Source organism: Tenrec ecaudatus, chromosome 11 (genome assembly GCF_050624435.1).
Source record: "Tenrec ecaudatus isolate mTenEca1 chromosome 11, mTenEca1.hap1, whole genome shotgun sequence".
Classification (NCBI taxonomy): Eukaryota; Metazoa; Chordata; class Mammalia; order Afrosoricida; family Tenrecidae; genus Tenrec; species Tenrec ecaudatus.
Genome location: NC_134540.1, coordinates 64557447 through 64581251, shown reverse-complemented (window position 1 = coordinate 64581251; position 23805 = coordinate 64557447). Strand labels below are relative to the sequence as shown.

Here is a 23805-nt window from a genome sequence, read left to right as displayed (position 1 = left end):
CAGCCACTGATTGAGGGTCTTCACTGGCCTTCTATCAGTAAAAAAGAGGAAGATCCTGGTGGTACCATGGGCTTGGCGCTACGCTCCTGCTAGCTGCAAGGTTGATGGTTCAAACCCACTAGCTGCTCCTCAGGAAAAAGATGAAGTTGTCTAAACATAAAGTTGTTTGCTCTCCTATAAAGATTACAGTCTCAGAAATCCTACAAAGGGGCGACTAAGAGTCAGAATCAATTCGATTGCCCTGGGTTTGATTGGTTTTGCTAACTTCCTCCTGATAGTATGTCCAAAGCACGTGAGACAATGTCTCGCCATCTTTGCTTCTGAGGAGCATCTGGTTGGACTTTCTCCAAGACAGATGTTTCCCCTTCTGGCAGTTCAGAGTATATTCAGTATTCTTTGCCAAAATAATCACTTACCGTCATTCATCCATCGTCGGTCTTCCTTATGCATCGCCCAGCTTTTGAAAGTGTATGAGCAATTTAAATGCTATGACTTGGGTCAGGTGCCCCTTAGTCCTCCAAGCACCTTCTTTGCTTTAAAACCCTTTGATGGGCTCTTTTGCAGCATCTTTTCCCAATGTAATACATCATTGGAGTCCTTGACCGCTGCTTTCATGGGCCTTGATTGTGGGTCCAAGTGAAATGAAATCCTTGACAGCCTTTTCCCTCCATTTCTCACGGTGTTGCTTGTTGGTACAGTTGTCGAGTTGTTGTTGTGTTTATGTTAAAGCTAAGTAGTCTTTGATCGTCATCAGTAAGTGCATAAAAGCTTCTTCCCTTCTCAGCAGGCAGGGTCGTGTCATCTGCATATAACAGGTTGTTAGTGAGTCTTCCTCCAGGCCTGATGTTACATTCTTCATACGGTCCAGCTTCTCAACGGATTTGCTCAGCACACAGGTGAATAGTATGGTGAATGGGTGCAAGCCTGGTACATACTTTCCCCGCTAACCATTAGTTTTCTAAATGCTGCTTCACTTAAAATCCTGTGTCCTTTTTTGCATCGTTTGGGTGTCCCTTTTCCTATCTTACTTTACATAAGTTATGCGACATGCCTTTGAGGTTGGTATTTTTATTAAATCAAATCTATTTTTCAAACTAGAAAACCAAGGCTTGTAAACCTAAAACGAGCAATTTGATAACATTTATCAAAAATTTTTAATTGTTTTACTAGGGGCTCATACAACTCTTATCACAATCCATACCATTTATCAAAATTTTGTAAGCTCTTACCCTTGACTCTTCCATTCCATTTTCGGGCACTTTGTGTTACAGATATACTCAGGTGCACGGTCACTTGGTTGATGACATGCATAAAGTTGCTCACTGTAAGACTTGTTAAAGAAATTGTTAAACGACTCCACTGGAACATTATACAGTGAGGAAATAAAGGGAGAAAATTGGAAATGACCTCCAGGATACATTCCCACCCAGAAATCAAATCCAGGGCCATGGGGTTGATTCCGAATCACAGATTCTCATAGCGACCCTATGCAGTGTTTCTGAGACTGTAAATCTTTACAGGAGCAGACAGAGATTTGAACTGTTGATCTTATAGCTCAATGCCTAACCTACAGCGCCACCAGGGCTCCTTCATGGAGTAATATATGAAAAAGCCAGTGTAAAGTTGTGTGTATTAAGAGAAATATGATATTTATAAATTTTAATTGTCTATGAGTGAGCCATTTCTTTAAGGGGGTTTAAGATAAACTGGTGGCAAGTATTGACTCGGGGAGGAAAACTGATGATGAGGAACTTAAAAACTCACTGCCTTTTAGTCTGTTCTGGCTCGTAGCAACCCTATAGTACAGGGCAGAACTGGCCCTGTGAGTTCCAAGACTCTATAATATAAAACCTAATTTTTCTCCTAGGGAGTGGCTGGTGGTTTTGAACTGCTGACCTTGTGGCTAGCAGCCCAACTCATAACCACTATGCCATCAGGGTTCCTTAACTATGGGAAAGGAAGGGTGGAATTACTTTTGCTTACACTTTAGTGCTGTTAATTTAAGAAAACAAAAAACCCCAAATGCATACATTGCAGGATTTGAAGTGATGCATAAGCTGTTCTTCTGAATGTTATGCTTTTAGCAATAAATGCTTGCTCACAGAACTCAAGGCTTGAATTGTAACCATTTTTATATGTTCATTTGTTACGCTACGTCAGCCCTAAAAGCCTTGCTTGCTGTGCTTCATCTGAGTGGCATGCGGCTTACTGGCCAGTGTTCCTGGACTCGAGGAACATCATGTCAGGGGCAAGTCCAGGCAGCAGGACTAGACCGATGGAAGCAAACAAGGGGCTGCACCAGGAATTGCTTTTGAGTTGATTCTCACATTCCGGGCCACACTGCCCTGGAAGGGGGAGAATAAAATAAAAAGGTCGTCAGTCCTTTTTTAGTCCACAGATGCAGATGTGTAAGAAACTGGATAACTGGATCTAATTCCTGTAAAACCAGGGCTGTTGTACTGAACTCCAGCTCTTGCCACCCTCATAATAAGACTGAGCATAACTGTGCTCCATGTGGCTTCCAACGGCGGATTTCTCAGAAGCAGGTTCTCTGGATAATTTACATTTCCCGTAGCCTACCTCAAAGTTTGTTTGTCTCTGACCCGGCAGAGCCTATGTCAGGTCCTGCCCAGGGAAACCCACGTGCAAGATTGTGTCATTGCTTTGGGGACCTTCTGCTGGTTCAAGAGGTGGATGTTCAGGGGTGCCCATTTGGTCACCAGTTATCAGAGACCCCATGGCCCTGTCCTCACTTGAAACCAAGAAGTAAGTTACTTTATCATTAGTCTTTGTACTTCAATTTCCTCATTTGTGAAATGGGCATGGTAAGCCCATTTACTATGTGAAAAAGCCCATTTTGTGAGAAAAAAATATAAGGGTTCGGGCAAAACCTGGCATACAAGAAGTAAACACTTAGTTCATGAGCTTACAATGACATGCACATCTTTAAATTGTTGTGAGTGGGGGAGAAGAATCATGTAGTATGACATATGAACTTCAAATTTCACTGTTTGTTAGTAACATTTTATTGAAATGCAGACTCACTCGTTTACATGTGATTGTTATTTCATGGCAAGTGCAGAACTGAATCGTTGTAATAGATAGTATAGTCTATAAAGTGGAAATATTGACTACTTGGCCTTTTATAGAAAAAAAAAACAACCCACTTGCTGAGCTCTGTGTAGCCTGGAGGGGTCTGGGGGTGATATGAGAAATGAATGCACTAGACTGCTGATCAGAAAGTTGGTGGCTCCTGTCCACACAGGGGCATCTCACAAGCAAGGCCTGGTGCTTACCAGACATTGAAAATCCCACGGAGCACAGTCATGGTGTCACCATGAGCCAGGGAAGATGCCGCAGTAACTGGTTTGGTCTTTTTGGTGTTCTGTTCACAGAAGCCAGGGAAGGGTTAATCGAGGCCAGGCATAGCAGGGGTTACTTTGTATAATTTCAAGGGTAAGATTCAAAAAATCCCCATTTTGCAGGGTCTAGGACCAGAAAGACTGATCTGAGAGACCACATTCCATTCAGGGATTAGACTAAGAAGCAGCTTCAGAGAGGAACAGAGCACCCCAACAAATCAAACTGCAACATCAGCGTATATCCACCCCAAGCTGGGCATCTGGGAACACTGGATTAGCATGATGACGCAGACCAACCTGAGGTGTCATAAAGGGGTTGGATTGGGGGCTGGATCGCCTGCGAGCTGTGCCATGCATCTTTAGCCAATGAATCTTTAGCCAAAGAATAAATCAATATTCTAAAATGTTAATATTATGTCTTCCCTCACTTCTTAAACCCCAAACCAAATCTGTGGCTGTCCAGTCAATTCTCACTCACTGAAACTTTATGGATGGCACCTTTGAGTCAGTTCTGACCCACAGAGACCCTCCACGCAATAGGGCGAAACACCAGCTGGTCCTGTGCCATTCTCACGATGCTCTTAAGTGTGAGCCCAGGGCTGCTGCCACTGTGTCCACCATCTTGTCGAAGGTCTTCCTCTTTTTCGCTGCCCCTCCACTCTACCCAGCATGATGTCCTTCTTCAGGGACTGGTCTGTCCTGAGAACACATCCAAAGCTCCTCAGACAAGTCTTGCCATCCTTGCCTCTAAGGAGTGTTCTGCACTCCATCCAAGCTGGAGTTGACTGTTCTCTTGGCAGCCCATGGTACTTTCAGTATTCTTTGCCTGCGCCATACCTCAAATGAATTGATTCTTCTTCCATCTTCCTTATGCAGCGTCCAACTTTCATGTGCATAGGGGATTGAAAACACCATGGCTTGGGCCAGGTGCACCTTAGTCCTCAACGTAACGTCCTTGCTTTTCAATATTCTAAAAAAGTCTTGCGCAGCAGATTTACCCAGTGCGATGTGTCATTTGATCTCTGGACTGCTGCTTCCATGAGCAATGGTGGTGAAGCTAAGCAAGATGAAATCCTTGACAACTTCAATCTTTTCTCTCTTTATCAAGATGTTATCTATTGGTTCACTTATGCGGATTTTGATTTTCTTTGCATTGAGTTGTCACCCGTATGGAAGGCTGCAATCCTTCCTCTCTATCAGCAAGTGCTTAAAGTCCTCCGAACTTTCAACAGGCAAGGTTGTATCATCTGCCTATCTCAGGTTGTTAACAAACCTTCCTCCAATCGTGATGCTACATTCTTTTAACTATAATGCCGCTTCTTTGATCATTTGCTCAGTATGAAGATTGAATAATATGGTGAGGGGTTACAATCCTGATGCACCCCTTTCCTGATTTAAAACCAGACAGTAGGCTCTTGTTCTGTTTGCACAATTGCCTCTTGATTCATGTGCCAGTTCTTCGTGTGTTGAAGTAGTCTAGAAGTCCCACTCTTCTCCAGGTTACTCATAGTTTGTTATGATCCACACAGTCGAATGCCTCTGCACAGTCAATGAAGCACAAGTAAACATCTTTCTGGTATTCTCTGCTTTGAGCCAAGGTCCACCTCACATCAGCAATGATAGTCCTTGTTCTACATCTTCTTCTGAATCCAGCCTGAACTTCTGGCAGCTCCTTGTCAATTTCCTGCTGCATCTGTTGTTGAATGATCTCCAGTAAATGTTTGCTTGCATGTGATAGCAATGCTATTGTTCTGTAATTTAGGCATTTGAATTGGGTCACCTTTCTTTGGAATGGGTACAAATATGGACCTCTTCCAGTAGCTGTCTTCCAAATGTCTTGGCATAGGCCAGTGAATGCTTCCAGTGCTTCATCAGCGTATTGAACATTTCAATTGATATTCCATCAATTCCTGGAGCCTCATTTTTGGCTAATGCTTTCAATGCCACTTGGACTCTTCCTTCTTTTTTTGGGGGGAGGGACTCTTTCTTCTTGAGAGTACACTGGTTCTTGATTACATGCTACCTCTTAAAATGGTTACATGATGACTAGCCCTAAATCTTTCAGTATTGTAATTTGAGGCTTGAATTTTTCCCTTTAGTTCCTTCAGTGAAAGATATGTTGCGCATGGTCTTCCTTTTGGGTCTAATTCTAGGTCTTTACATATTTCATTATAATATTTGACTTTTCCTTCTCAAGCTGCCCTTGGACATTTCCTGTTCAGATCTTTCTCCCATTTGTCTTTGCAAGTTTCCGTCTCTTCTGGCCTTTTCTTCCTTTCTTGTCTTCTGTATGTCTTTGTGCTTTGCTCGTGTATAATGTTCTTAATGGCATCCCGCAGCTCATCAGATCTTTTGACATTAGTGTTCAGTTCATCAAATCTGCTCTTGAGATGTTCACAAAAATCAAAGAAACACATGAAAAGCAACAACAAAAACCAAATCTGTCCACATTTCTCAAAGCCTCATAATACAGATGTGCATATTTTCCCTTGGGAACCAAAATGTCCATGTATCAATTGAGAAAAGGGAAAAGGTCAGTCCATCTCATCTGGCCAAATGTACTGGTATCGAGATGGCTGGACACCTGCAGAAAGAACTTGAGCTGAAAGAATTCACATGCAGAAGGAAACATATTTCTCTGACATGCTGTCCTGTTTTTGTCAATAGAATGCAGTGGAAGTGATGCTATGTAACTTTCAAGGGTAGGTTTTAGGAGGCCTTGTTGCTGTTATTTCCATACTCTTGGATTATTACCTCTGGGGAGGCAGGCATGAGCCCATACTCTAAGGAAACCCTAGCTAACCACCTGAAAGACCTGGGCAGAATTGAGAGACTCCAGTTGACAATCCCAACTGAGTCCAGTCCCCATTTAGCCCCAATGACCTATCTACTGAATGCAGCCACCTGAGACCCTTATATCAGCATGTCCACATGGAGCAGAAGAAACACCCAGCCAGGCCACAGAATTGTCAAAAACAAATACATTGCTGTTTCATGACATTCCCTTTGGGTGTGATTTGTTAATGAGAAATCAGAACTCCTACATTATCAAATGCTATAGATACTCCGAGAGTCTGTGTTCTGCCTGTTTATCCCATCCTCAAACCTCAGCAAAACATACCATCACCGAGCCGATTTTGGCTCATTGGACAGCGTGGAACTGTCCCTTGTGGTTTCTAAGACTAGAAGGCTTACCAGGCTCAGACAGCTCCTCCCCTCTCCTGAGAAGTGGCTGGTGAGTTCAAGCTGATGAGCTCGAACCTCATCCGTTCACCTCATCTGTTCACCTCGATTAGTGTCTCCACAGTGGTCACCCTTAGAGCCAGCTTCCTAGAACTGCTTTTGCTGCTAGTTGTTGGAAGTTAAATTGTAGTGCTCAGGCTGACCTTTCTATTAGTATTTTGACAGACATTAAGGACGTGAGGGGGAGGGAGGGATGGGCTGGAGCACAGCCCAGAAATAAAGAGGATGGATGATCTACTGATCCTGTCGTGTTGCTGGCAATCCAGATGGTCCTGCTTGCTCTGTCAGGAAGGATGAGCACTTTCCGGGGCAATGTTCTCTTGTTGGCCTGCTCACTTCCAGAGGGCACATCCTGACTCCAGAGGGGCAGTGTGCTCTCCTGTGGCCAGAGGCCTTGGGCTGCTTGCAGCTCAGCATGTCCCAGCCTGGTCCCTGCTGGCAGCGTGGTTTTCTGACAGTCACTGTAAACTTCATTTGTCCCGTAGAACAGGAAACCCTGCTCCAGGAGAGCTGGGTCCTTAAAAGTGGGGAAAGAGGAACCAGGTGATTCCAAGTATCTCCTGCCTTGGTTGGGTACACCCTATAGCTAAATTTGAAGGATCCCTGGTGACATGGTGAGTCGGGCTGTGCTCCGTAAGGGCAGCAATTCTAAACCACCAGCCGCTCTGTTGGAGAAAGACAGGGCTTTCTACTCCTGTAAAGGGCTACAGTCTTCGACAACCTCACAGGGGTGGTTGTGTCCTGTCCTACAGGGTTACTATGAGTTGGAGCAGACTCAACAGCAGGGAGTTTGAGGGTTTATTTAAAGAGCTAATTATCTCCTTCCCCCCTCCCGCCCCCACCCTTGATATGGGCACCTCAAAAAGGAAACCGCAAACCAACCCAGGCCTTCAAGGGAAGTGCTGTACTAAGGCTGTGAGTCTCAAAGGGAGGCCACAGCTGCCCCTAGTGGTGAGCAGAGGCTCTCCAGAGTCCAGGGAGTCCACTATCTGGGGCCAAGGCTTGCTCTCGGCATGCTGTTAAAAAAGACAGCCTCGTCCTTGGCAATTTATCGCTAATCTGAGGCTCGTTGCCCCAACTCCTCAAGTGCCGCAGAGTGGTGCCATATCACCCAGGCAGCACTGCTGCCCAAACTCAGATACTGAGGAGGAGTCTTCAAGAGGTTTGTGGGGTTAAAAGGTAGTGGAATTTTCCCGCCAACTTTTTGGAAGCCCCCGTTGTATTGAAGGACATTGTGCAAAACACCTGGCTTGAAATGTCCACCAACCTAAACTGAAGATAGGGAACTGCCCTTTAGCCATGGAGAGGACCAGACATACCTGGTCCTTCCAGCCCCGAAGCCCTTAGCCAATCCCTAACCTGTGCACAATTCATATTCCAGAGCACCATCTGCAGGCTAAGGCTGGATCCACCCTGCCTGGGGAAGAGGAGAGAGTTACTATGGGGTTGTCCCGGTTCAGCCAATACCACCATGATTCACAGTAGCCCTGTGTGTATCAGAGTAAAACTGCTCGCCAAGTTATCAGTGCCTGATTGGGTGGAAGCTGATGGCCAGCCCTTTCTTCTGAGGCACCTTTGGGTGGACTTGAACGCCCAACCTTTGGGTTCGCAGCCAAATGCATTAACTGCCTGTGCCACAGACCACTCTTCTTCCATCTTCCCTGGGATTGTGTGGAACTCACACCATTGCTATTCCTTTGCTGCCCGCCTTCTGCTTTGCGCACTCCCTAAATGGACTCTTCCTGGATGAATCTCTTATAAAAGAATTGTCTTCTCAGAGCCTGCTCCTGAGAATCTCTCTGTAAGAGGAGGCCCCCAGTGTAGCAGAGGTGGTACAGTTCTGCCCACAAAGAATCCCCCTCAACCTCCTCTCAACACTGGACACCACAGACCACTCTTCATCTGTTACGTGACCTCTTCCAAGTTCACCTTCCACTCAGGTGACCCTTGCTCTGTTTCCTTGTCTGGCTCCAATCCACCTGATAATGTGTTATAAGACTGAAACTCAAGAGAGAAGGTAGACTCTGGGGCCCATTCAGCATGCTAGTCCTGGCTGAACTTCGACAGTGAGTGAGGTTATCAAATGACAAAAGACAAAGAGAGCGAGCAAGAAGACAAAAGAACTCAGGTGGACGCTCAGGTGGAAGTAGTCATTGGAGCCAACCCCCAATACCTGTGACTTTATGTCTAAAGTAAAAGTTTCTCCCATCCACTTTGCCCACCCCCGAACACCTGTGCTCCCAAACCCTTCCCACCACCCCTGCTTCATCTAGCTGACTCATTCCTCCACCTTCCGAGATCAAATCCTCAGCATCCTCTCAATTTCCTTGCTGCAATCTTTCCCCTTTTACTAAGCACTTGTCAAGGTCTATAGTTCTTGCTTCCACAATTCTTGACTTACTGGCTCTGCTTCTTTCTATGCCCTATCCACTTCAGTGACCCATACCCCACTGCCCTTAGGTCTCTTCTCACACACCATGGCCTATTGGACAGACTAGGTCCGCTCCCTGGGGTTTTCAAGATTGTCCATCATTGTGCCTTACAGCTTCCTCATTCTCCCATGGAATAGGAGGTGGGATTGAATTGCTGACCTGGAGATTAGCAGCCCAATGCATAGTCCACACCACCACCAGGGCTCCTTCCGCACAGTGAGTTGCTTCTGTATTCCTCCCTCTTTGTTTGGTCCTGTCCCAGAATATCACGAGTACACACAGGTTCTGAGATCCCAAACGTCTCTCTCTGCCAGAGTCACTACTGAATTTCATGGTGGTTGTATCAGTGGATTTATGATGTGGTTCATGCCATACAGTTGATTCTGACTCTTGGCGGTCCCTTTGTGTGTAGAGTAGAAGGGCTCTATTGGGTTTTCAAGGTTGTGACCTTTCTGGAAACAGATCACCAGGCCTTTCTTCCCAGACCCTCTGGGTGGATTTGAACTGTCAGCCTTGCAACCACTTAACCATTTTCTCCACTCAACGCCTGATCAGTGCCATCAAGTCAGTGCTGACACATGGTGACCCACTGTGGGTTTATGAGACTGTAACTGTTTATGAGAGTAAAAAGTCCGTCTTTCTCCCTCAGAGCTGCTGGTGATTTTGAACTGTCGGCCATACGGATCCCAGTCCAACTTGTAACCACTGTACTACTACCCACTATAAAGCTGTAAATTCCACAGCTTGCCCAAAGATTCTGCCCTGAGGCTATGAAGTGTTGTCACAAAGTGTTGGACTATATCTCAAGTATTGCCCATGATTCACCTGTACTTTCCTTCCTGATAGCCTATCTCTTCTGAGCCCGTTCCTCCTTGGAAAGTACCCCATCAGTGCCAGCAAGTATCGGGTCTGAGCAGACCTGACCAAGCACAGATGGGACAGCCGCACCTTTCAGACGACCCTGAAACAAACGTATTTTGTTTGGTCAAGGAGCCAAGTGGCCCTGGAAAGACACCACCAGGCCAACTCAAAGGACGTTTTACTGTAATTCAAGAATCCAATAAGCCATATCCTGTCAAGAGTCATAAGCTCACCCTAATGCATATCCATGATGGTTGCTGGGAGATCTGTTATACATTCATAACTGCCCCCCTCAATGTACATCCTGATGGGCACATATTAAACGATGACACCCCTACCCTCTTCAGGGGCTTGTCTTGGCAACTGGTCCTGCCTGCGCCTTCACCAGTCAAAGTCAAGCTTTCCCTCGTCACTCTCATCTTGTCTGTCTGGGTTTCTCAGCCTGTCGGAACAGATGGAGACGTGGACTGGTCACACTAACACTAGAGGTTGTAGATATTTATGGTCTCGGAAAGCATATTATGGCGTATACAGGAGAGGCCATTTCAATTCTGTTTGCCACAAATCACGGTTAACAAGGCCCTTTGTGAAGGTTACTGTAAAGTATATGAGACAAATGATTATCTTGTACACATTCATTAAACTGAGCTGTAAAACCACAGTAATTGGCTAAGCTTCACAATTTTTCCCCAAAATTTTAAATGAAGGGCTTTTTTGTTTATATTATCAACAGACAAACTCCTTACTTTAACTGGGTAAAAGGAGTATGTATTACTGACACCACTGAAACAATTACTTAAAAAAAGAAGACGACGAAGAAGGGCTGATTCCTCACTAATTCTGTCATTGACTTAAGTATTTTCTTCCACAGCAAAATTTAGGATGCACCTACGTGGCACATAATGCTGATTTCCTTTCCCTTATCAGCAGCCCTCCTTTTCTGGAAAGGGCCCTCCTCCCCCCGCCAGATGAGTCTTCCCTTCCTGACCCCTCACTTCGGGCCCTCAGGCAAGTTAGGTGGCACCAGCTAAGCATGGATTCTGAAGGGCATGGTGGCTGGACCAAAAATGGCTATGTAATTGAAACCCGATCAATTAGCGTTCCTCCATGAACTTGGAAAAGAGTCTCATTTCCTCTCTGGCTACACTCTCCCACCCCCAACACACACACACACACACACACACACACACACACACACACACTCCATGGAGGGGCCAATCTGAGCAAACAAAGTTAGCCCCGTGAGAGCAAAGGGAAGGTTTAAGCCCTGGATCTAGCTGACCCTACCCTGTCTGCAATATTTCTCCTTCAGCCAACATCTCCCCTCTGTGTGAGTCTTGACGGTGAATCCTTACAGACAGAAATCACATTCTGTAGGTCTTGTGCCTCCTCGCATCTAGAGCAGGCACAGAGCCGACATTGCATTAAGGACCCGATGATTCATGGGAAATGATCAATTTAGACAATTAACTGAATCAGTTCAACTGACGTGTCATTTCCAAGGAGTCCCCAAGGACCCCTTGCATCCCCACGGGCATGCAGATGCATTTGCACACGGCACACACCCCGACACGTACAGGCTCACTTTGGAATTCTCTCTTTAGCTCTCCCACACGCGTGCACACACACCCAAATACTATCTTTGTGAGAACGTAGAACATCTTCAAAGATCAAGCTGTCCCAAACCAGGTCTATATCTAGCGTAATATGTATGATGATGGAGCTCTGGTGGTTCAGTGGGTATACATGAGCGGCAATCCGCACGGTTAGCAGTTCAAAACCAGCGGCAGCTCCTCAGGACAAAGACTGAACTTTCTGTTCCCTGGAACCGGTCCCGTCTCAGGAAGCCCCGGGCGGCCGTTACAAGTCAGCATTGACGGGATGGCAGTGAGTTTAGAGTGAGAACAGAAAGATGAGGAAGAAACACTCGTCTGCTTTGCATTCTGATTTTGTTCCAAGGATTGCGCTCGATGCCGTTGTAAGTTTTGTTCATTTGCTTTAGACAAACTCTAGTGGGGGGATATTATTATTCTCCTTTCACAGATGAGGAAGCTAAAGGCTCAGAGAAGGCCACCAGCTGATGTCTCAGAGATCCGGAATCAGAACCAAAGCTGACCCGCTCCCGGGCAAAGCAGAACCACAACAATCCCTTTCTAAGAACACGTTCTGAGTGTTCCACCATCAAGCCAGGTGCTTAGCTCAGCTTTCAGACAAACCCAAATTCTAGGAGGCTCATTTGTGTCAGGGAGGAAATCACCCTCTTTATGGATGGAAGGTGGTGTTGGCACTGTGGCTGGTTTGCTCTGCGAGGACTGTGGGATCTGCAACGACGGGGACACAATACAAAAAGAAGATGGTTTGAGTACAGCAGGAAGATTGAGATCACAGAGCGGGAGTGAGCAGAGGTGAAGAGAGGGGGCTGGAGAACCAGGAGCGTTGCTGAGGCACTAACAAAATCCCACAGCCAGTGTCGGCCCTGGCTGAGCAGCAGAGATCATGGAACCCACACCACCTAAAAGTGTGCTTGGCACCACAGGGATTACACATTAGGTTGCTAACCGCAAGGTCCATAGTTTGAAACCCCCAGCCGCTCCTTGGGAGAAAGATGGGGCTTTCTACTCCCATTAAGAGTTACAGTCTCATCAAAGAACTAAAAATCACATCAGTGGGTGCCCCCCTTCCTGATACAATCACTGAAGACAAACATGTGTGTAAGCAAATGTGGCAAAGAAAGCTAATGGTGCCTGGCTATCAAAAGATATAGTGCCTGGGGTCTTAAAGGCTTGAAGATAAACAACTGGTCATCTAGCTGAGAAGCATCAAAGCCCACATGGAAGAAGCACACCAGCCTGTCTGACCACAAGGTGCAGAAGGGACCAGTTGTCAGACATGAAAGAACTAAAAATCATATCAGTGGGTGCCCACCTCCCTGATACGATCAATGAAGACAAACGTGTGCATAAGCAAATGTGGCGAAGAAAGCTGATGGTGCCCAGCTGGCAAAAGATATAGTGTCTGGGGTCTTAAAGGCTCGAAGATAAACAAGTGGCCATCTAGCTCAGAAGCAACAAAGCCCACATGGAAGAAACACACCATCCTGTGTGACCACGAGCTGTCGAAGGGATCAGGTACCAAGCATTAAGGAACAAAAATATCATATCATTGAAAATGTGGGTGTGCAGAGTGGAGACTCAAAGCCCATTGGCAGCCAACCGGACACCCCTTACTGAAGGGTTGTGGGGAGGAGATGGGCCAGTCAGGGTGCAAGGTATCAACGATGAAACATAGAACTTTGCTGTAGATCTTAAACTATCATGATCCCAATTCGATGCCTGGAGGGTGGAGGGAATGTGGGGTGGAAAGGGGGAATTGCTTACAAGAATCTACATATAGCCTCCTCCCTGGGGGAGGGACAGCAGAAAAGAAGGTGGGGGGGAGACATCGGACAGTGTAATATATGACAAAATAATTTATAAATTATGAAAGGTTCATGAGGTAGGGGGAAGTTGGCAAGGGAGGGGGGAAATGAGCAGCAGATATTAAGGGCTCAAGTAGAAGGCAAATGTTTTGAGAATGATGATGGCAAAAAATGTACATATGTTCTTGACACAATGGATGTATGTATGGATTGTGATGAGAACTGTATGAGCCCCAAATAAAATGATTAAATTTTAAAAAAGGAAAAAAAAGAAAAAGAGTTACAGTCTCTTTAGGAGACGAGCCAGTCAGGGTTCAGGGTAGCAATGATGAAACATACAACTTTCCTCTAGTTCTTAAATGCTCCCTCCCCCTATCGTGATCCCAATTCTACCTAACAAATCTGTCTAGACCAGAGGATGTACACTGGTACAGATAGGAACTGGAAACACAGGGAATCTAGGATGGGTGATCCCTTTAGGATCAGTGGTGAGGGTGGTGATACCTGGATGGTGGAGGGAGGGTAAGGTAGACACAGTGGATGTAGGTATGGATTGTGATAAAAATTGTATGAGCCCCCAATAAAATTATTTTTAAAAAGAGAGTTACAGTCTCAGAAACCCACAGGGGCAGCTCTGCCTTGTCTTGAAGGGTCACTATGCGTCGGAATCAACTTGACGGCAGTGATTTGGGTTTTGAAGTTCTGTCAAAGTGTAAGGGCTCTGCCAGTGTTTCTGACTGCACTGCTGACATGAGGCTCGAGGAGATGCATCAGAAGGATTGCAAGGTTTCAAAACACTGCCTCCTCCTCTGAGACGATGCCCGTAATCACCCTTTGGGATTGGCACAGAGCTCGCTCCCATGGCTCCATGTTTCACAAAACAATAGACAGGTCAGTAAAGGGGACATTAACACTGAGGAGGTACCCACATCTTAGAACAAGCAACCATTTGAGGTCAAAGGACAGCTTTTGCCCAAGGACAGGTTCAGAAGAGTTAGAACATAGGCATGGAAACAGGAAAGACATGGAATTCAGTGATGTGGCATTGTGGAATTGTCAATGATTATACACACACACACAGCATGAAGGAATATGACAGCTAACTAGTCCACACAGTGGTACAGAGGGCTCAGTTCAACTCACTTCCATGAAACAATTAATATACTAGAAGTCCTTCAACTCACGAGGGCTGCTGGGTCCAAGGTCCAGAAAACGGACAGCTGAGTCTTCCATAGAGCAATGCAGGCAGTCCAGCCAGAGGCAGCAAACAGCAGGGTGGGTCACCAACAGACAGCCAGATGACAGAATCCAACAGTCCCAAGCTCAAGCAATGTACACACCAGAGGCATGGTGAAGCAGGTCTCGAAGGAAACTCAAGCTCTAGCAACAGGATGCACAGGTTGGGTGTCTCATAGGCAGTGTAGTTCCCAAGTTGAGGCAGAGAACTTGCTAAGGTAGCCACACACTGGTCCCATCACCAGAGAGCAAGAGAGAGACAGCCTCGCCAAACCATTTATCTCTTTGCCCTCCAATCAAACTGCAACCTTATTAATCCCACATGTTCATTTGGCCAGGTTGGCACAAAAACCTACTTATCACAGACATGGAACAAATTGTCACACTGATTATCTAGTCTGTAACCCTTCACCCCAAGTACAATAAAAAGTTAAAAACCAAACAAAAAACTCTGCCTTCTTGTGGTAGTTACATAATCTGGTGTCAATTTGAGGATTGGGGTGGAGTCTAGGCTTTCAGGTCATAGCCAATGAAGCCTCTGTGTGGGCATGGTCTGGTCCTGAGGATTCTGGGAATTCCTGTATTCCTCCTTGGAGGCAGGAGACACATACTCTCTCTCTCAGCTCACTCCCTGAGAGACTCTCTACTGACAAGACACATGGCACTATGCTGATAGAGCCTGTGCCCTGGGAGCTGGAGAAGCCACATGGAGAAGCCACATGGAGACACCTGCCAGCGCTGAGATGCCGCTGGATCCACACGACTTCCCACCCACTGGCCTGTGATCTTCCTGCATTTGGTGTCATTGCATGTGCTCTGTGAGTCTGAAGAGGACTTATAGATTGGTATAGGACATATAGGCTAATATTGGGCTAATGGACTGGGCTAGGATGTTTTCTCAATATTCAATTGCTCTGGCATATAAAGCTCTTTCTTTTTTTTTCTTTTCTTTTTTTTGTGGTGGTGGTGGTGGTGGTGCTGGTGCTGGTGGTGCTGGTGGTGCTGGTGGTGCTGGTGATGGTGGTGGTGGTGGTGGAGGAAAGCTCTTTCTTATACACATGTGAGTTTCTCTGAATTTGTTTCTCTAGTCTACCTGGACGAACACACTCCTAAATTCTCACAATAAGCCCATGAAGATAAAAAGATCAGAACTCTCAGCAGGGTTGAAAGCAAACAAGGAGATAGAAAAAATGGGACTTGATTATAGGGCAGATAGACTCATTGAAAGAGAAATGCCTACGGGCCCCTGGCAGCTTTGTGAATGATAAGTATAAGAGAGGAAGGTTGTTTCTTCCCTTAGGTCAGTTTCTGGCCCACACATGCAAAATAAAGCAACCCACACCCTACCCAGCCCATAAAACAGCCTGCTGCTGTGGAGATGTTCTAACTCTTATCAATCCATAAAGCGTCCAAGACTGTAAATTTACAGATGCAGACTGCTTCATCTTTCTCAAACAGCTGGTAGGTTTGAGCTACTGATCTTTCTGTCAGTAGCTAAATTCTTAACCACATGGCCACCAGAGATCCCTCCACAGCATAAGAAAAACAAAAGGTGGCATCTCATCCATTCCTCTAGTTCCTTGGCTCTATCTTGGTAAAGTATGAACCTCCATTGCCCTTCTTACACTCCACTCTCACTTGCCAGCTTCCTTGACCCCGAGACGACCGACCAGCTCCAGGAAGTACAGCGGTGAATACTGTGCATTGTGCTGGGCAATGTGTGTTGGGCGAGTTGTTGGTTGGCTGGTGGGGAAGCTAGTGCATGCCTCTTGGAAGCTTATTTCAAGAACCAAAGCACGTCTATGGGAGAAACCCACAGAGCTGCCAGTGACTCACACCATGAGCACTTCCATATCCAGAGACTCGGAGGAATGCTGGGAAGAAGGAGAAGGAAGCTCTCATGGGAAGTTCCCATTGAGCATGGGAAGTTTCCTTGGGAAAGAATCAACTCGCTCCAAATCGTAGATCTGAGAAGAGAAACCCAGCCCTGTGAAGAATGGGACCAAGAGCCTTCTGTCCAAACACTCACTGTGATCATCTCTCTCCTTGCTTGAGGTGGAGCAGAGAGAAAGCAACATTGAGTTTATAACAAAGTAAGGGTGCTGAGAGAGAAGAAGAGAGTATTCAGCGGAAACACAAAGAAGTCAAAGCCCCTGAAAAATGCAGAAGAAAATATTAGGAAATGTTCGACCATAAACATATGTAGGCCCCTGGGAAATGGCATATGCCTCATGCTGTAAGAAAGCGTCTTACTGTCCTGGTTGGCACTGTACCTGGGCCTGGTGGGGGCCCTGCCACTGTGGAGTCAAGCCAGCTGTTTGCGTGATGGGTCAGACAAGTGTCAGAATGGACCAGGATGCTATTGAACTCCTCCTCTTTCTCTTGACCTTAGCTGTGCAAGATGAGTGAGGCTGACACCCTGGGCTGCCCCTCGTGATGCAGCCCTACGTCTGCCCCAGGGCCCTGGGTGGAACTTCTTGTCTTCACTCTGGGCCTTCAAGTATGATAATCACTTACTTGGCTGGCTCCTCCACTGAACGAGGCGTTCCGATGGGCATCTCAAGGGCCCTGGTGAGCTGAGCCTCAAACCTTGCACATGGAACGTGATTAAAAAAAAAAAAAAGTAAGTAATTGTGGTCTCATTTTATCCATCGCTGAAATGGGAGCCGGGAGATCAAACCTAGTCTCCCTCTTCTCCTGAAGCTTCCCAGGAGACTTTAGACATGGAGGGGAGAGATAGATGGTTTCCACAGGCATTGTTACTAGGAGCAGTGGTGGCATAGTGGTTATGCATTGGGCTGTGATTCACATGGTTGGCAGATCAAAACCACCAGCAGCTCTGCGAGAGAGGGCCTGGACTTTCAATTCCTGTAAACAGTTAGAGTCTGGGAAACTCACTGACTCAATGGCAGTGAGTTGCAGGTACTGCTACCCTGCTAGTCTTTCCCCCTCTGGCCCCCCTAGGTGAAATTCCCTGTACCCACTAGTTTACCCAGAGATCCTGTGTTTGACAGTTCAGAAGGACGTCTGAATGTGCAGCCCTGCGCCCCAGCAGCCCTGGGGACACAGAGGAGAAACATGCTCACCTTCAAGGACACCCCAGTCAAATTGGGGGACCTGACATGAAATACTCACACGCAGAGTGACTGTTAGTTATTGACTTCTACTTCAATGGGGCCAGTCTGAGCTACTGCCCCCTGCCCAACCTCCATAGAAGGTGCCCGGGACTGCTCTTTGATGCCCCCTCAGTCACTTCTTTAACTCTTCACTCTTCAGTGATTGTTAACTGGGTAGAGTCGGCTCCAATGCACCATGACCTTAACGCAACTAGAGTGGTGGCCTCTGACCCAGACTCTAGCTCCTGGTGTGGTGAGAAGAGTTAGATTAGATGTCGGGAGTCTGGTTAAAAGGAAGCTTTGGACCTCATTTCTGCATGGATGCACGGGGGTGGGGTGGGATGGGGTGGGGTGGGGTGGGAGAAATGCCAGCCTTGGCCATCTCACTGAGTATTTTCAGGAGCAAATAATATGAGGGGTGTAGCTTATAAAAATATTTGTTAAATTGAAGCTCACCCAGGTGTTCTCAATTGGGGAAGTAGCACCCTTTGAGGGAAGCGTGCTTTGGAAATCTGTGGGGGCACAGTCTAATTATCACAGTGATTTGTTCATGAACTGGCAGCCTGGCAGTCGTGTGCACTCTCCGCTCCCACTGCGTGAGGGCGTCAGAGACTCCTGCTGGGGCCCCGTGCTGGGGCTTTCTACTCCTATCTCCGCTCCCACTGCGTGAGGGCGTCAGAGACTCCTGCTGGGGCCCCGTGCTGGGGCTTTCTACTCCTATCTCCGCTCCCACTGCGTGAGGGCGTCAGAGACTCCTGCTGGGGCCCCGTGCTGGGGCTTTCTACTCCTATCTCCGCTCCCACTGCGTGAGGGCGTCAGAGACTCCTGCTGGGGCCCCGTACTGGGGCTTTCTACTCCTATCTCCGCTCCCACTGCGTGAGGGCGTCAGAGACTCCTGCTGGGGCCCCGTACTGGGGCTTTCTACTCCTATCTCCGCTCCCACTGCGTGAGGGCGTCAGAGACTCCTGCTGGGGCCCCGTGCTGGGGCTTTCTACTCCTATCTCCGCTCCCACTGCGTGAGGGCGTCAGAGACTCCTGCTGGGGCCCCGTACTGGGGCTTTCTACTCCTATCTCCGCTCCCACTGCGTGAGGGCGTCAGAGACTCCTGCTGGGGCCCCGTGCTGGGGCTTTCTACTCCTATCTCCGCTCCCACTGCGTGAGGGCGTCAGAGACTCCTGCTGGGGCCCCGTGCTGGGGCTTTCTACTCCTATCTCCGCTCCCACTGCGTGAGGGCGTCAGAGACTCCTGCTGGGGCCCCGTGCTGGGGCTTTCTACTCCTATCTCCGCTCCCACTGCGTGAGGGCGTCAGAGACTCCTGCTGGGGCCCCGTGCTGGGGCTTTCTACTCCTATCTCCAAGAAGGAAAGAGAGAACACAGCTCCTCTCTATTCAGATCTCCAGTGTCAGAACAGTAGCCACTACACCACATGTGAATGTTATGACTTTAAGTTAACTTAGTTAACTCAGTTCTGAATTCACCCGAGTCATGCTCCAGAGGCTCAACAGCTGCATGTGGCTAGAGGCGGCTGCACTGGATGCTGCGGATGTAGGATGCATCTCTCATCCCCAAACGTTCTATTGCATGGCCCTGGACTGTGGCTGGCCTTTCCCTTTGGATCAGACCTGGGCTGGAAAAGGACACCCTCATCTTCCTGCTTCCTTTCCAACAGTCTTCAGTGCCAGTGATCACAGAGGATTCCCGTCTCATCTCTAATGTATCTAAAGAGGGAAGGAGCTCCCAAGAGTGGTTCGAAACATCACTCCGCATATGAACCAACATGTCCTCCTCGGTTTCCTCACCCATCTTCCTCTTCTAGGGATGGGGCCATGGAATTACCTAACCTCCCATCAGACTGGTGAGAAAAAAAGAGGTGGGCTATTGCACCCCCAAGAACGCCCATGGAAGCAGCAACCAGTGATGTAGTACATTAGGCAAAAGACAAAAAAAAATTGTTAGCAAAGGTTGAACAATGAGTAAGGAAGACTGGAGAGCATCGTTTCGATTGAATAAAGGTGTTGTCAACGAATCTTGAATATACCCTGCACTGCAAGAGGAACAAACAAATCTGTCTTGGGCCTGAAACTGTGTTTTAGGGTACAAAAGAAACTCCAAATATCAAGTATAATTTAAGAAACCTTTTTTTTTTTTTTACATTTTAAACAGGACAAAAACAAGACAAAGACACATCATCTAGTTGAGGGAGATTATTAGCACAAGAATCTACAGAAATCCAGCCCCTAAAATTGGACATAGAAGACTTGGTGGTTACACATTGGACTGCTAATTACAAGGTCGGCAGTTCAATACCACCAGCTGCCCCTTGGGAGAAAGATGGGGCTTTCTATTCCTATAAAGAGTCAGAGTCTCAGAAACTCAAGAGGAGCAGTCCTATAGGATAGCTATGATTCAGCGTGGACTCAATGGGACATGGGAGGGCAAAGGAAACTGTCACGAAAACATGACTGATGACAGATCAATGCATCACAGTTGCAGGCAGGTCTACCAAGCAGGGATAGGACCATGATTGAAACACATACCATAAATACTCGAGTATAAGCCGACCCGAATATCAGCCAAGGCACCTAATTTTACCATTAAAAATATGCTGAAAACCTTGGCTTATACACGAATATATACGGTACATCATGCTAGGGAGAAGAGCTTACTGGATAAGCTCCCCCATCTGCCCAAGGTAGTCGGGATATGACTCATGACCCCAACTCAAGGACCCTAACTTCCATTAAGAGCGCCCCCAGGCCATCCCTAAGGACCAGGCTGCTGTTCTTTGGACTGCCTCGGGGAGTGGTAGGCAGCAATCCACTCTAATGCACTGTGCCTGCGCAACAGACCTTTCACAGTAGCAGCAAAACGGTCAGGAAAAAAATTCAAGGAAGACTGAATTTAGGTGGAGACTCATCCACGGATTCAGGGCTTCCACAGCAAACCTCAGCCAACTTAGTGCTCAGAAATACGCCGTAAAGTGAGGATAGTGAGACCTCATCTTAGGTACTTAGGTCATGTTGTCAGGTGAAGACCATCATGCTTGACGAAAGTAGAGGGTCATCAGGCAAAAGGAAGACCCTCAGCGAGCTGGATGGACACAGTGGCTGCAGCAACAGGCTCAACCCTAGGAATGGCTGCGAGGGTGGGGCCTGCAGGCCAGCGCGGCATTTCGTTCTGTCGTGGATCGTGTGTTATGAGTTGGAGCCGATTCAATGGCACCCAACAGGAACATGAAAGCACAGTTCCCTGCCTCCTGTGGGAATCTAGTAAATGGATTTACGTGAATATGTTCCATTATTTAGTGTGCATTTCTTTACCAGAGCTGGAGTCCGGATCCGGCGAGCATAAAGCTGAGACAAGGAATTTCATTTTCTCCCAGTGACGGTTTCAGGGACAACATTAGATGCAAATCAATCCATAAATATCTAACAGATCAGGGCACGGGAGTTTTTCAGGGAGGGCGGTCCTGTAAATAAGCAGGGGACTGCCTGGCTGTCTGCATTCAGGAACAGAGGTCTCTGAAGACCGTGTTATCTCGCAGCTGCATGTGTTTGTGCTTTTTCTCTCCCCGTGAACAAAGGGAGGAAAAGATCCCAGAGAGATAGGAAGAGGAAATGAGAAGGCGAGCAAGGAAGCCCCTGCCACAGTGGAGCCGTAAATAGGCAGTTAAAGGTCCTGGAGGGAAAGATAATCTTCAATTGGAAGGGGGAACCCACCACGAGGTTGGATAGATAGCCCCCACCCCGCAGGGGGATGAACAACAGAAAGGTGGGTGAAGGGAGACAACGGACAGCGTAAGACACAAAAGGACAATAATAATATGTAATTGATCAAGGATTCACGAGGGTGGGGCGGGAGGGGAAAAAGAGCTGATACCAAGGACTCAAGTAAAAAGATAATGTCTTGGAAATATTGATGGCAACAAATGTGCAAATGTGTTTAATACTATTGAATGATGGACTGTTACAAGATTTGTAAGAGCTCCCCAATAAAATGATTAATTAAAAAAAATCTTAAATGGAAGCTTCAAGAAAGAATGATGAAATCAAGCTCCCCTCCTGGCACGGAGATGGGCCTGTAAAGCATATTCTGTGCTTCCCATTGAGGATCAAACAACACACACTCAGTATATAAAGCCAGGAAAATATATTCACATGGGAAGAAGAGAAAAATCAATCACTGTTCAGAAGTGAAAACCATTAGAATGTTTTTCTATCATACACACACTTCTTTTATTTTACTATCATCAAAAATGCACTATAGGCATTTATATTTGTTATTTTCCCCCTTCTTATATTATATGCATTTTTCCAGTTCATTGAAAGTATTTTAAAATATCATTTTAATGGCCATATACTATTTCAGTGTACACATCCATAACTTATTGAACCAGTCCCATGCTGTCAGATTTTTATTTGTTTTGCAGTAAAACACACGTAACAAGGAAATGCCACGTTCGCCATTTCTGAGTGTGAAATTCAGTGACATGGAACACATTTCCCCTCGTTAAATGACCACCACCACCACTGCCTGTTTCCGAGTGCTCTCATCACCGTCAACTCGGTGCCCCTTAAATCATGGCTCCCACTTTCCCCCCGCCACCCCAGCCACAGCCCCTGGTAACCAGTTCTAAATTTGTTTCTTTACAGATTATCCTCGTCTAGATATTTCATATGCCTGGTAGCATGCAATGCTTACCTTCCATGTCTAACTTGCTTCATATGACAACATGTTTCCAAGGTTCACCCAAGTTGAACATGTGTCAGAACCTCATGTCTCCTTATGGCTGAATAATATTCCACTGCACGTATAAACCAGTGGTTTACGTGTTAGGCTGCTAACTGCAAAGTTGGAACTTTGAACCCACAAGCCGCTCCACAGAGCAAAATGAGGCTTTCTACTTCCAGCAAGAGCTACGGCCTCAGAATCCCCCAGGGGCAGTTCCACCCTGTCCTTCTGGGTCACTGTGAGTCAGATGGGCTTGATGGCAGGGAGTTTTGAGTTACCCATCTGTTGGTGGTACTGAACTTGTCTCCGCCTTTGGGTATTGGGAATGATGCTGCTTTGGATATCCACACACAAGTTTGTTTTTGTTTGTTTTTTTCTTCAAGGACTGTCCCAAAGGCCGACAGGTTTATTGAGCCACAGCTAGGAGATCAATGGTTGGACTTGGCCACACGCTCAAGCTCATCCTTCTTGATGGCGTAGGAGTTAGAGGAGCCCTTGGCTGCCTTAATGAGCTCATCTGCCAGACACTCAGCAACGGCCTTGATGTTCTGGAAGGCAGCTTCACGGGCACCTGTGCACAGAAGCCAGATGGCCTGGTTGACGCAGCGCAATGGGGACACATCACAGTCTGCCGCCTCACTGTCCCAGCTCACCCAATACACGTAGAGTCCTCTGGGGACCACTGTTAATGATGGCATTTGCCAGGACCTGCAGGGGGATCTCGCCGGTGATCAGGTGGATGATCTCGAAGGCATGCTTGACGATGCGCACGGTCATGAGCTTCTTGCTGTTGTTGCGGCTGTGCATCATCATGGAGTTTGTGAGGAGCTCTCTGATGGGGTACTGTGCCTTACGGAGCACTTGGCCGCATAACGCCCTGAACTGTGGGGCAGGGGCTTGGCATACTTTTCCCTCACTGCGATGTAGTCCTGCAGGGAAATGTCGTTGATCTGTACATCATCTGTGTACCCCTTTCCAAAGAGCGTGATGTCGGGGGTCTCTGCCACAGCAGGTGCAGCTGTCTCCCACTCAGTCATCCTGGGAACTGTGGGCGCAGCTGAGGAGTCTCAGACACTCTGAAAGGACCACGCGCTGCGCTGGCCCAGACAGGAAGAGCCACACACAAATTTTTATATGGACTTGTATTTTTCAGGTCTGACAAGTAACTAATGCTACCCAGAAGTGGAACCACTCACTCGGAGAGTAAGTCCATGTTTAACATCCAACTGGTTCCGCAGAAGCTGGACCACTTCATATTCCCATCATAAATCAGTGAGCGTTCCAATTTCTCCACATACTTGCCCACACTTGTTATAGTCTTTGTCTTGTTCGATAACAGCCCACCCCGTGGGTGCGATGTGGTTTTAATATGCATTTCCCTAATGACTAGCATCGTTGCTCATGTT

General features: G+C 47.0%; 1 pseudogene; it reads right to left on the bottom strand.

The window, feature by feature from the left end:
- Positions 1-22827: 22827 nt before the first annotated feature.
- LOC142460947 (small ribosomal subunit protein uS7-like) lies at positions 22828-23462 on the bottom strand (annotated as a pseudogene).
- Between the last annotated feature and the right edge of the window lie 343 nt (positions 23463-23805).